This window comes from Rhinolophus hipposideros (genome assembly GCF_964194185.1).
Source record: "Rhinolophus hipposideros genome assembly, chromosome: 9".
NCBI classification, from domain to species: Eukaryota; Metazoa; Chordata; class Mammalia; order Chiroptera; family Rhinolophidae; genus Rhinolophus; species Rhinolophus hipposideros.
The window spans coordinates 89,352,015-89,364,598 of NC_138055.1; the positions used below are offsets into that span (position 1 = coordinate 89,352,015).

At 38.7% G+C, this 12,584-nt stretch overlaps 1 pseudogene across 1 annotated transcript in view; it reads right to left on the reverse strand.

Moving 5' to 3' along the window:
• Positions 1-1,829: 1,829 nt before the first annotated feature.
• LOC308501945 (B-cell receptor-associated protein 29-like) overlaps positions 1,830-12,584 on the reverse strand; it is a 55,396-nt pseudogene continuing 44,641 nt past the window's right edge. The window contains exon 3 of the transcript in view: positions 1,830-1,951. The product of the transcript in view is annotated as a B-cell receptor-associated protein 29-like (transcript). The remainder of the gene's footprint in view (positions 1,952-12,584) is intronic.

Here is a 12,584-nt window from a genome sequence, read left to right on the forward strand (position 1 = left end):
GTTTTTACCATTAAATTCCCTTTGGTTTTTACCATTGAAATCCCAAGATTACAACCCCCTCTTTCTTCCTCATTGTAAATCACAGTTAACCTATTGAACATTACCAATGCTCAGGGGAAAGGAATCACGATTGGGACAAACTACTTTATACATTGGTAGCAATAGCAGTTCTACAAGATGGCTGCAAAAGAATTTAAGTGTAGGAAGACAGTGTCCTTGCAGGCAGCCAAAGAACATGAACTACAATTCTATGGAGGACCAAAAAAAGGCAACTGTAAAGAAAAAATCCTTTCAGTGTGTAGAATTACAATCTCTGAACACAACTTGCTGGGCTCTATTTTGGTCTTAGTGACTGCATGACTCAAGATGAAGGGCTGGCAAGTTGTGACCTGAGCTTTCCCTCAGCTATATCTGGGGGTGTTGAAGGGGTGTTTGGCAGTAGCCTGTACTCTCCCATTTTTCTAATAATCTTCAAGGAAACTGAAAGGAATTCTTAGTTTCTTAGGCTAAAAGAAGAGCAGAATGAATTTCTGGGAGGAGGTAGAAGATAGAAGGGAAATAGGAAGAATGTAATGAGTCCAGAGGACTTACTTTTAAACTGTGCATTAAGATAAAGGAACTCAGTTGAAATAGTCTGAGTTCTCTCTGAATACCTTTGGTGTGTTGTTCCCCCTATAGCTACACTGAGACCAGAGTACCAGCTTACCAGCTTTCCTTACAGAGCAAGAAGACAGAGAGAGAGAGACAGAGAGAGAGAGAGAGAGAGAGAGAGAGAGAGAGAGAGGAAAATAATAATTCTTTTCTCTGAGATAAAACCCCCAATCTGTATTCTATTCTAAAGAAAGAAAACTGTCTCTGTCTCTGGGATTTTCTTTTTTTCTTTACCCTTCATGTCTTATTCAGGAATGAATAACGAAAGGGAGGGAAATAAAAGAATGCTAACATTTACTGAAGGCCTTTTGTGTGCTAAGCATTTTCTCATCTACTATTTCTTTTAATCTCTACATCTTTACAGATGAGGAATCTGAGGGGTCAGAGTATTTAAGTAACTTAAGGTCTCCCCATTATAAAAGGCACGCATGGGATTCCACCCCAGTTCTTCTATCGAAACCAGGCTCTTTCCACACCGGAGGACACGAATCAGGCTTGCTGTAGGCCAGCAGCCACCAGGGGGACCAGGTGAGTTGCGTGGCTTAGAGCAGTGCCCTCAGATTTGAGGGTACAGCAGAACCTCCTGGAGAGGTTTTAAATCCCAGGTTACTGGACTTCCTCCCGAGATTCTGATCCTGTAGACCTTGAATGAAACCCAAGAATTGGCATCTCTACCAGGTTCCCAGGTGGTGCTGATACTGCCAGACCTTCCAGGCCCATACTTGAAGAATCACTGATACAGAGCTAATACATATTCAATAATGGAAAATCATCTCCCAGTAGAGTTAGGGAATGTGGCAGTGTCACTTTGGTATATGATGGTTAGCCCATCCCAAAGTCCTTAAAATTCTTCATGTTCTAAAAGCAGATAGAACTGTGTTTTCATAATTTCTGGTTTCATGGCAAGATTTCACCAATAAAACGTTCTTATTTGCTAATGTGTACAATTAGCAAAAGCAAGGTTCTGTATTTGTGAATTTGTCTACTAGTTAAAATTTATTTGTAATTCACAAATGAATCCTGGTGGTGCTTTTGCAGTCATACAGACATGTGCAGAGCTGTGAAAATTTGAGCTGCCCAAAGCACATGCACGTTCTCAGCTGAGGTTGAACAAGGTGACACTCTGCCTTCTTGTTTCAGCTGTCATTCTGTAAATAAGGTTCTAATTGAGGTCCATGTCATGCCACGTTTTTCACAGTTTTGTACTTTTTCCGGGCGATTTTGCTGTTTACAAAGGCCTCCAAGCGTAGTGCTGAAATGCTGTTTGTTGTTAAGTGCAACAAGGCTGTGATGTGCCGGCCTGAGAAAACAAAAGGTGTTAGATCAGCCTTGTTCAGGCAGGAGTTATAGTGCTGTTGGCTGTAAGTTCAGCAACAAAGATTAAATAAGATGTCTTTATACAGCAACACACATAAATAATCAGTTGATGAAAATGTTGTGATGACGGCGTTGTGGGAACCTAAACCAGGATTTTCCCTAGGAGCACTTTCAGTACTCACTAATCCAGTGTTCACAGTGACATCACAGAATATAACAACTGTGAAAAGTGAGAATGGACTACACATTGTAAGGAATCTGAGGGGGGAGGGTACAGGAAAGGACCACAAAAATCAAGATAAGGAGAAAAACTTGAAAATTGACTCAGACTGCATAAGGCCGGGCAAATGCAAATGTGTGTGCGTGTGTTCATATATACACATACATATAAACTGTATGCAAAACTATATTGTTTCTCTAATTATTTCATATGCAGAACATACGGAAATGTTAGTGATGATAGTTATTGGACAATCTCAGCCTTCTACAGTTTCCTTGCAGATAATATTTCGTGTGTAAAGAGTGACTTTTATGCCCCCATCTTCATCAACTCTGTCTTTTGAGAACTGTCAGAACCCTCTGTTCTAATGCAAGGCTTCTCACATTCAGTACCTAAGCCCCTGAGGAGCAAGGGCCGGGGCCTCACAGCTGCTGTTTATCTCGCTCCTGTTGTAACCAGAGAACAATGGGTCCTGCTGATGAAGAGATAAGAATAATACTTCCATTGTTGGCATAGCGGCTTATTTGGGGCTCTGAACTTGGGGATCAGTTCCTGCTCCCCCCTTTGATTCCGAGTTTTCTCAGGAGCTTCGCCACTTTTCAAAGATGTGGTGTAATGCTGGGAAGCCAGAAGAGAAATCTAGTGTCCAACACAATGCAGAACCACAGACACACTAAGAACATAAATAGCGCATAGAACTGAGACCATACCTGACAAAGAGGACTCCCTCGGTAGGGTTAGCGCTATGGAACCCTACAGTCCTCAGCAGAAGCATAGTAGGACTAACATGTTTGGGGAGTCCAGCTCACATGCGTGGGGCAGTGGCAGGTGTCCCACAGGGTCAGAACAATTTAAGATCATTGTCAGTTACATACGAGGTTGAACAATTAAGTTTGTGAACTCCTAGAAAAAGTGCTACATACCCCACTGCTGAATATCACTACGGTCACCTTCGAAGATCTCCCCTTGGAAAGCTATGCACTGACGCCAGTGCCTAGTCCACCCTTCAAAGCAATTTGGGAACTCTTTTTCTGGAATGGCCATCAGCGCTGTCGTCGTATTACCCTTGATGTCCTGAATGTCATAAAAACGTCTTCCTTTCAATATTTCCTTTATTTCTGGGTAAAGAAAGAAGTCATTGGGGGCCATATGAGGTGAGCAGGACAGGTGTTCCAATACAGTTATTTGTTTACTGGCTAAAAACTCCCTCACAGACAGTGCCGTGTGAGCTGGTGCATTGTCGTGATACAAGAGCCATTCAGGTCATCTAACTTTTTCACGTAACCTTTTCAGCACTTCCAAATAGTAAACTTGGTTAACTTTTGTCCAGTCAGTAGAGATTCATAATGAATAATCCCTCTGATACCAATAAAAAGTTAGCAACATCGTTGCAACAAGTTCTCGAACTTCCTTGTGGGGCCCTGTATATAAAAGTATTTTCATTTTGTTTGCTGTTTGTTTTTATGTTCTAACTGGAAAACTTTGCGATTTTTATACACATTGTCACTGTCTTCAGTCTGTCACAGAATCAAGATGGATTCTGTGTGCTATTGACAGTTCTATTCCTCTCCTACCACTCAGTTTCCCCCCTGGGACACTTGATGGCCCAGCACGAAAGGGGCTGGGAGTGCCTGTCTCCTTAACGTTATGCTCATGCATTTAAACTCTGGTGTTTCCTCTGACAGCACACTGGCTTTGTCTTTAGCCACCACTCGGTGGAATGATGTGCTTATACTCATCTTTTGTGTATTAATCATCTTGTCTCATCTTTTGCTTGGCCTGTTTCTTGGCAGCATTCACTTTCTATTAATAGAGTGCACTATGTTTCCATTTGAATCTGGCTTTCAATGAGTTCCTAGTAATTGGTCAGTAGGGGGTTAGGACTTGAAAAGTGAGTAGCAGGAGGTGAAATATAGTGGGATGACTGGAATGAGGAAGGAGTGGGAATCAGAAGCAGTTTGCTACAAGTCAGATTCTTCAAATATTCAAGAAACCAACTCCCTAAGTCTTGTTTTCAATTTGTTCAATTTGTTGCCTTTTGATTTTAACGTTCAGTTGGACACTTTTTTCCCAGCCATTTTTAATATTTTCTCCGTGTGTAGTTCATTTCTCACCCTCTAGTGCTTCCATGCTCACTTTCACTGTTCATTTTGCACCTACCTATCTTCGTTCAAAGCCTTCATAAAACTATATATCTGCAATAATAGTTCCACATAGAGTGCTTGTTAGTATGAGCATGACACTGTACTAAGCACTTTATACACATTACTTATTTAATTCTAATAACCCCCCTATCAGATAGTCTACTAAAGCCCTAGCCACAGAAGGAAACTGACACACAGAGAGATCAAGTAACCTGTCCAAGGTCACCCAGCTGGGAAGTGCAAAACCAATGATTTAAACCCAGGTAGAGTCTGTGCTTTGCACATGGAGACCCCCCGTAATGACTGTGAATGACACACCTTGTGCTAGCCCTGCCAAATTCTCACGGTGCCCGTGTCCCGTGATCTTCTGTGCTCCCAAAGCTTCCCTCAGCAGTCATTCACAAACACTACATAGGTGGACAAGGTGACACACCACTCACACGCCCCTTCAAGGATAGACCCGTGGCCCCAGCTGCTGGGAACGTGGTGGACAGCTGCAGGCTTCAGAACTTCTCTCAGCTTCAGTGAGCCCCTTAGCTCAAGGTCATGTCCTTTCTGAGGCAGCCCATATCCAATATCCAAGGAGGATACAAAGACATAGGATTCCCTGATGACCCATTTTAGTTCCAGAGCTCCCTGTGGGGTTGGATTAGGCTGTCATCAGGACTGCATGGTCGCTCAACTTCTCCTTCTACTCAATTCTGCTTCCTTCCCCTTTCTTCCTCAGGTGTTGATCCCAAAGTCACTGTCTAAGAAACCGAGACTATTACCATAAGCCTTGAGCACTTAAAAAAGAGTACAGTCTTTACTCTGTAGCTAAAATGAAAGGAAAAAGATGGGTGTATAAAAAAGCCAAGAACAAAGAAAACATTGATGATAAATTTTAAAGATGCCAGATTTATTATCTTACATCACTTAAAAATTTTTTTTAAATAACATTTTCCTTATTTATTCTTGAAAATTATACAAACATTTAAAAAAGGGCAAATGTTACAATAACAGATCTCAAGATTTTGCTTGCAGTGTAGGACATCCTAGACACCCCAAGAGGTAAGTTAAAAGTCTATTCAGAGGGTGGGAACCCAGGGAGGATGAAATATATTACAATGTCTTCTACTGATTAGGCATTTCTTTTTTTAATTAAAAAAATATCAATTACAGTTCATATTCAATATTATATTCATTTCAGATGTACATTTATGTAACTTACAAAGTGATTTCCCCATTAAGTCTAGTACCCACCTGACACCATATGTAATTATTACAATATTATTGACTATATTCTCTATGCTGTACTTTACATCCTTGTGATTATTTTGTAACTGCCTATTTGTACTACTTAATCCCTTCATCTTTTTCACCCAGCCCCCCAACACCCCTCCCATCTGGCAACCATTAGTTTGTTCTCTGTATCTATTAAGTTTATTTCTGTTTTATTTATTTATTTTGTTTTTTAGAGTCTACATATAAGTAAAATTATATGATATTTGTCTTTCTGTGTCTAACTTATTTCACTTAGCATAATACCCTCTAGGTCCATCCATGTTGTCCCAAATGGTAAGATTCCATTATTTTTTATGGTTGAGTAATATTCCATTGTATAAATGTACCATATCTTCTTTGTCCAGTGGTCCATCATGGGCACTTAGGTTCTTCCCATATCCTGGGTGTTGTAAGTAATGCTGCAGTGAACATAGGGCTGCACATATTTTTTTGAATTAGTGTTTTGGATTTCTTTGAATAAATACCCAGAAGTGGGATTGCTAGGTCATATGGTAGTTCTATATTTACCTATATATTTTTTCACTTTTATTTATTTTAAGTGTGTTTTTCCAGGCCCCATCAGCACCAAGTCAAGTAGTTGTTTCAATCTAGTTGTGGAGGGCGCAGCTCACAGTGGTCCACATGGAGATCGAACCAGCAACCTTGTCGTTAAGACTACTGCACGCTAACTGAGCTAACCGACCGCCCCCCTATTTTTACTTTTTTAAGGAACCTCCATACTGATTTCCATAGTGGCTGCAACAATTTACAATCCCACCAACAGTGCTTGAGGGTTCCCTTTTTTCCGCATCCATGCCAACACTTATTGTTTGTTGATTTATTGATGATGGTCATTCTGACAGGAGTGAGGTGTTATCTCATTGTGATTTTGATGTGCATTTCTCTGATGGTTAGTAAGGTTGAACATCTTTTTATATGTCTATTGGCCATCTGTATTCCTTCTCTGGAGAAATGCCTGTTTAGGTCCTCTGTCCATTTTCAAAAACTAGATCCTTTTTCTTTTTTGTGTTACTCTGCATGAGTTCCTTATATATTTTGGATATTAACCCCTTATTCGTGTGTCATTGGTGAATATCTTCTCCCAGTCAGAAGGTTGTCTTTTGTTTTGTTGATGGTTTCCTTTGCTGTGCAAAAACTTTTTAGTTTGATGTAGTCCCATCTGCTTATTTTTTCTTTTGTTTCCCTTGTCCAAAGAGACATATCCAAAAAATATTACTAAGAGCAACGTCAGAGTGTTTATTACCTATGTTTTCTTATATAAGTTTTATGATTTGGGGTCTTACATTTAAGTCTTTAATCCAGTTTGAGTTTATTCTTGTACTTGTACTTATATATGGTATAACAAATTCTGCAAAGATATTTCATGTTTTTGCATGTATCTGTCCAGTTTTCCCAACACCATTTATTGAAGAAACTATCTTAACTCAATTGTATATTCTTGCCTCCTTTGTCATAGATTGACCATATAGGCGTGGGTTTATTTCTGGCTCTCTATTTTGTTCCATTGATCTATGTGTCTGTTTTTATGCCAGTACCATGCTGTTTTGATTGCTATAACCTTGTAGTATAGTTTGATGTCATACAGTGTGATATCTCCAACTTCGTTCTACTTTCTCAAGATTGCTGTGGCTATTCAGGGTCTTTTGTGGTTCCATATAAATTTTAGGATTATTTGTTCTAGTTCTTGGAAGAATGCCATTGGTATTTTGATAGGGATTGTGTTGCATCTATAGATTGTTTTGGGCAGTATGGTCATTTTAAACAATATTAATCCTTCTAGGCCATGAGCATGGTACATGCTTCTATTTATTCGTATCTTCTTTAATTTATATATTCAATATTTATTTTCGAATACAGATCTTTTACCTCCTTGGTTAAATTTATTCCTAAGTATTTTATGTTTTTTGATGCAATTGCAAATGGGATTGTTTTCTTAATTTCTCTGAGAGCTCTTTATTTGTATATAAAAATGCAACTGATTTTTGAATATTAATTTTGTACCCTGCCACTTTACTGAATCATTTATCAGTTCTAATATTTTTTGGTGGAATCTTTAGAGTTATCTCTATATAGTCAATCGTCTGCAAATAATGACAGTTTTATTTCTTCCTTTCCAATTTGGATGGCTTTTATTTGTTTTTCTTGTCTGGTTGATATGTCTAGGACTTCCAATACTATGTTGAATAGACATGGTGAAAATGGACATCCTTGTCTTGTTCCTGATCTTAAGAAAAAATACTTTTAGCTTTTCACTTTTGAGTATGATGTTAGTTGTGGGTTAGTCATATATGGCCTTTATCATGTTGAGGTATGTTCTTTCTATTCCCACTTTGCTGAGAGATTTTATTGTAAATGGCTGATGGATTTTGTCAAATGCTTTTACTGCATCTATTGATTTGATCATATTATTTTTATTCTTCATTTTGTTTATGTAGTGTGCCACATTAAATGTATGTGGATATTGAACCAACCTTGCACCTTGAGAATAAATCCCACTTAATCATAGTGTATGATTTTTTAAAATGTATTGCTAAATTCAGTTTGCTAATATTTTGTTCAGGATTTTTGCATCTATGTTCATCAAGGTTATTGGCCTATAATTTTCTATTTTTGTAATGTCTTTGTCTAATTTTGGAATCAGGGTAATTCTGGCCTTGTAAAATGAGCATGAAGCCTTCCCTCTTCAATTTTTTGGAGTAGTTTGAGAAAGATAAGTTTTATTTTTTCATTTAATGTTTGGTAAAATTCACCTGTGAAGCCATCTGATGCAGGATTTTTGTTGGGAGGTTTTTGATTGTTGCTTCAATTTTTGTTGATTTTTTTGTAATTATTTTTAGACTCTATTTTGTTTATTTCCACTCTGGTCTTTATTATTTCCTTCCTTCTACTCAATTTGGGTTTTGTTTATTCTCTTTTTTTCCAGTTCCTTTTGGTGTAAGTTTAGATTGTTTATTTGAGATTTTTCTTGTTTCTTGAGATAGGCCTGTATTGCTATGAATATCCCTCTTATAACTGCTTTTGCTGTGTCCCTTAGATTTTGAGTCGTTGTGTTTTTATTATCATTTGTCTCAAGATATTGTTTGATTTCTTCCTTGATTTCATTGTTAACCCATTTATTGTTTACTAGCAGGTTATTTAGACTCTCTGTGCTTGTCTTTTTAGTTTTCTTCTTGTGATTGGTTCCTAGTTTCATACCATTGTGATCAAAGAAGATTCTTGATATGATTTCAGTTTTCTTAAATTTATTAAGACTTATTTTGTGGCTTAACATATGGTCTGTCCTGGAAAATGCCTATTCTGCTGCTTTGGGGTGAAATGTTTAAAAATATCATTAAATCCATTTGGTCTAACATGTCATTGAAGTCCATTGTTTCGTTGTTGATTTTCTGTTTGGATGATCTACCCGTTGATATCAATGGGGTGTTAAAGTCCCACACTATAATTTTATTACTGTCGATCTCTCCCTTTATGTCTGTCAATATTTGCTTTATATATTTCTGTGTTCCTATGTTGTGTTTACAAGTGTTACATCCTCTTGTTGGATTGATCCCCCTATCATTATAGAATGTCCTTCTTTGTCACTTGTTATAGACTTTGTTTTAAAGTTTATTTTGTGATGTAAATATTGCTATCCCAGCTTTTTTTTGCATTTCCATTTGTATGAAACATCTTTTTCCATCCTTTTTCTTTTGATCTGAATGGGTCTCTTTTAGGCAGTGTGGGTCTTGTTTTCTTATTCATTCAGCCATACTTCATCTTTTGATTGGAGCATTTAACACATTTACACTTTTAAAAAACTAGGTTCAGTCCTTTTTTTTATTATTAGTTTCAGATTTACAAAACAAATAGTGATTAGACATTTATATACCTCACAAAGCGACAACCCCAATAAGTCTACTATACACCTGACACTGGGCATAGTTATCACAATATTATTGACTATATTCCCTATGCTATACTTTATATCCCTGTGACTATATATTTCTATAGTTGACATTCAAATAAAAAACAAAATAAATGAACAACCAAAACAGAAACAGACTCATAGATATAGAGAACAAACTGATGGTTACTAGATGGGAGGAGGTTGGGGGACTGGGTAAGAAAGGTAAAGAGATTAAGAAGTACAAACTGATAGTTACAAAATAGTCATGGGGATGCAAAGTACAGTATGGGAAATATAGTCAATAATATTGTAAAAACTATGTATAGTGTCAAATGGATACTAGACTCATGAAGGGAATCACTTTGTTCATAAATTATATAAATGTCTAACCGATATGCTGTACACCTGAAACTAATTCATTTACATTTAAAATATTATTGATAGGTATGCAGTTATTGCCATTTTATTATTCATATTTCTTCTTCTTTTTTCCCCCTTTCTTCTGCCTCCCCCGCCCCACTCCGATTCAAGTCGTTGTTTCTTAGTCTAGTTGTGTAGGACACAGCTCCCTGGCCCATGCTGGTATTATGAGCCTTGCGTTCCACCCGGCTGAGGCAGTCGGCCACCAGTCATCGGTCAGCCGCTCACAGCAGCTTACAGCTGACAGCTCCTCACAACAGCCACCAGCCGCTTATGGCAGCCCAGCTCCAGGGAGAGCCATTGTTCACAATCGTAGCTGTAGAGGGTGCAGCTCACTGGCCCACGTGGGAATCAAACCGGCCACCTAGGCGTTAGGAGCACAGCGCTCCAACCACCTGAGCTATGGGGCTGGCCCTTTCTCCTCCTCCTCCTTATTCTTATTCATCTTAAAGAAGTCCCTTTAATATTTCTTATAATATTAGTTTTGTGGTGATGAACTCTTTTAACTTTTTCTTCTCTGAGAAGATCTTTATCTCTCCTTTGACTCTAAATGATAGCTTTGCTGGGTATTATTTTGCGCTAATCCCTCTGTTGAGAAGTGGCTGACAGTCTTATGGTAGCTCTCTTGTAGGTAACTAACTGCTTTTCTTTTGAGGATTTTGAGATTCTCTCTTTGTCTTTAACCTCTGGCATTTTAATTATGATGTGTCTTGGTGTGGACCTCTTTGGGTTCATCTTGTTTGAGACTCTGTGCTTCTGGACTTGTATGTCTATTTTCTTAGCCAGATTAGGAAAGTTTTCAGTTATTATTTCTTCAAATAAGTTGTCCATCTCTTGCTCTCTCGCTTCTCCTTTGGTACCCTTCTGATGCGAATGTTATTACACTTGATGTTGTCCCAGAGATCCCTTAAACTATCCACATTGCTTTGGATTCTTTTTTCTTTTTGCTGTTCTGATCAGGCATTTTCCACTAACTTGTCTTCCAAATTGCTGATTTAGTCCTCTACTTCATCTAATCTGCTGTTGATTCCATTTAATGTATTCTTTTTAAAAAAAAAATTTTAAGATCTATTTATTTATTTATTTATATTAGTTTTAGGTGAACAAAACCAAATAATAGTTAGATGTTTATCATTTATATCCCTCACACTGTGTCAACCCTCCTCCCTCCATCAACTATCCCTCTGACATCGCACAGAGCCATTACATTTCCACTGTCTCCATTCCTAATGCTGTACTCCACTTCTTGTAAGTATATATACATATCTATATCTATATCTATCTATCTATCTATCTATCTATCTATCTATCTATATAAAATTATAGTTGACATTGATTATTGTTCAGCTTCAGCTTCAGGTGTACAGTGCAGTGATCAGGCATCTACATCATCCCTGAGGTGGTCTCCCTAATGAGACAAGTGTCCATCGGATACCCTACAAAATCTTTACAACATTATTGAATTCATTCCCCAAATTAACTTTCATAACCCCATGGCAATCTTGTGGTTACTGACTGCTTTCTAATCCCCTCACCTTCCCCCTTATCCCCACCCCCCTGCCCATCTAGCAACCCTCAGTTTTTCCTCTATTTCTCCGAAACTGTTTCTGATTAGTTCATTCATTTATTCTTTTCTTTAGATTCCACATATAAGTGAGATCGTATGGTATTTGTCTTTCTCTGTCTGACTTATTTCACTTAACATAATGTTCTCTAGGTCCATCCATGTTATTGCAAGTGATAAGATTTCTTTCTTCTTTATAGCTGAGTAATACTCCATTGTATAAATGTACCACCATTTAATGTATTCTTCATTTCAGTTTTATTTTTTATTTTTTTTAATTGCGCAATGTTGGGAAACAGTGTGTTTTTCCAGCTCCCATCAGCTCCAAGTCAAATCATTGTCCTTCAGTCTAGTTGTGGAAGGCGCAGCTCAGCATCAAGTCCAGTCTCTGTTTTCAGTCTTTAGTTGCAGGAGGTGTAGCCCACCATCCCATGCGTTGTTGTTGAGAGCTCGCCAACTGAGACATCTGGCCACCCCTCCGGCAGCTCAGCGGCTGCTCATTGTTTTCAATCTAGTTGTGAAGGGCACAGCTCACTGGCCCATGTGGGAATCGAACCGGCAACCCTTTTGTTAAAAGCTCATTGTGGGGACAAAGCCCCAGAGAGCAGTTTCCAGGCTCTCGGCCTCACATAGAAAGGTGCTGGCTCAGGTAGTAAATGGCCATAAACTGTGATTGGATGACCATCAGCTGTGGCTAGTTGGCCATCAGCTGTAACCAGTGAGCCATTGGTCACGAATATAACTGCCGTGGTTACGCTAGCAGGAAAATGGGGGCTAGCAAGAAGATGGTGGCTGATCCTGCAAGCGGTGCAGTGAGGGTTGCGAACAGTGTGGCTCCTGCTTCCTATGTCTCCAACCCAGCCACCAGCAGGAATATAGTGGTATGACTCCCCTTTCCATGGCTCCGTGGATATTCCTTTTGGCCTCACCATGTCCTGCTTCTTATGGGGGGAGCGGGACCAGAGACCCCGTGTGACACCCCACATGACAGATATTTTTTGTTGTTGTTGTTTGTTTGTTCTTGTCTCTTCATTTTGGTTGTCTTCCTTGTTTGCTTCTACATATTAGGTGGATCTGCTATATTTCCAAGTCTTGACC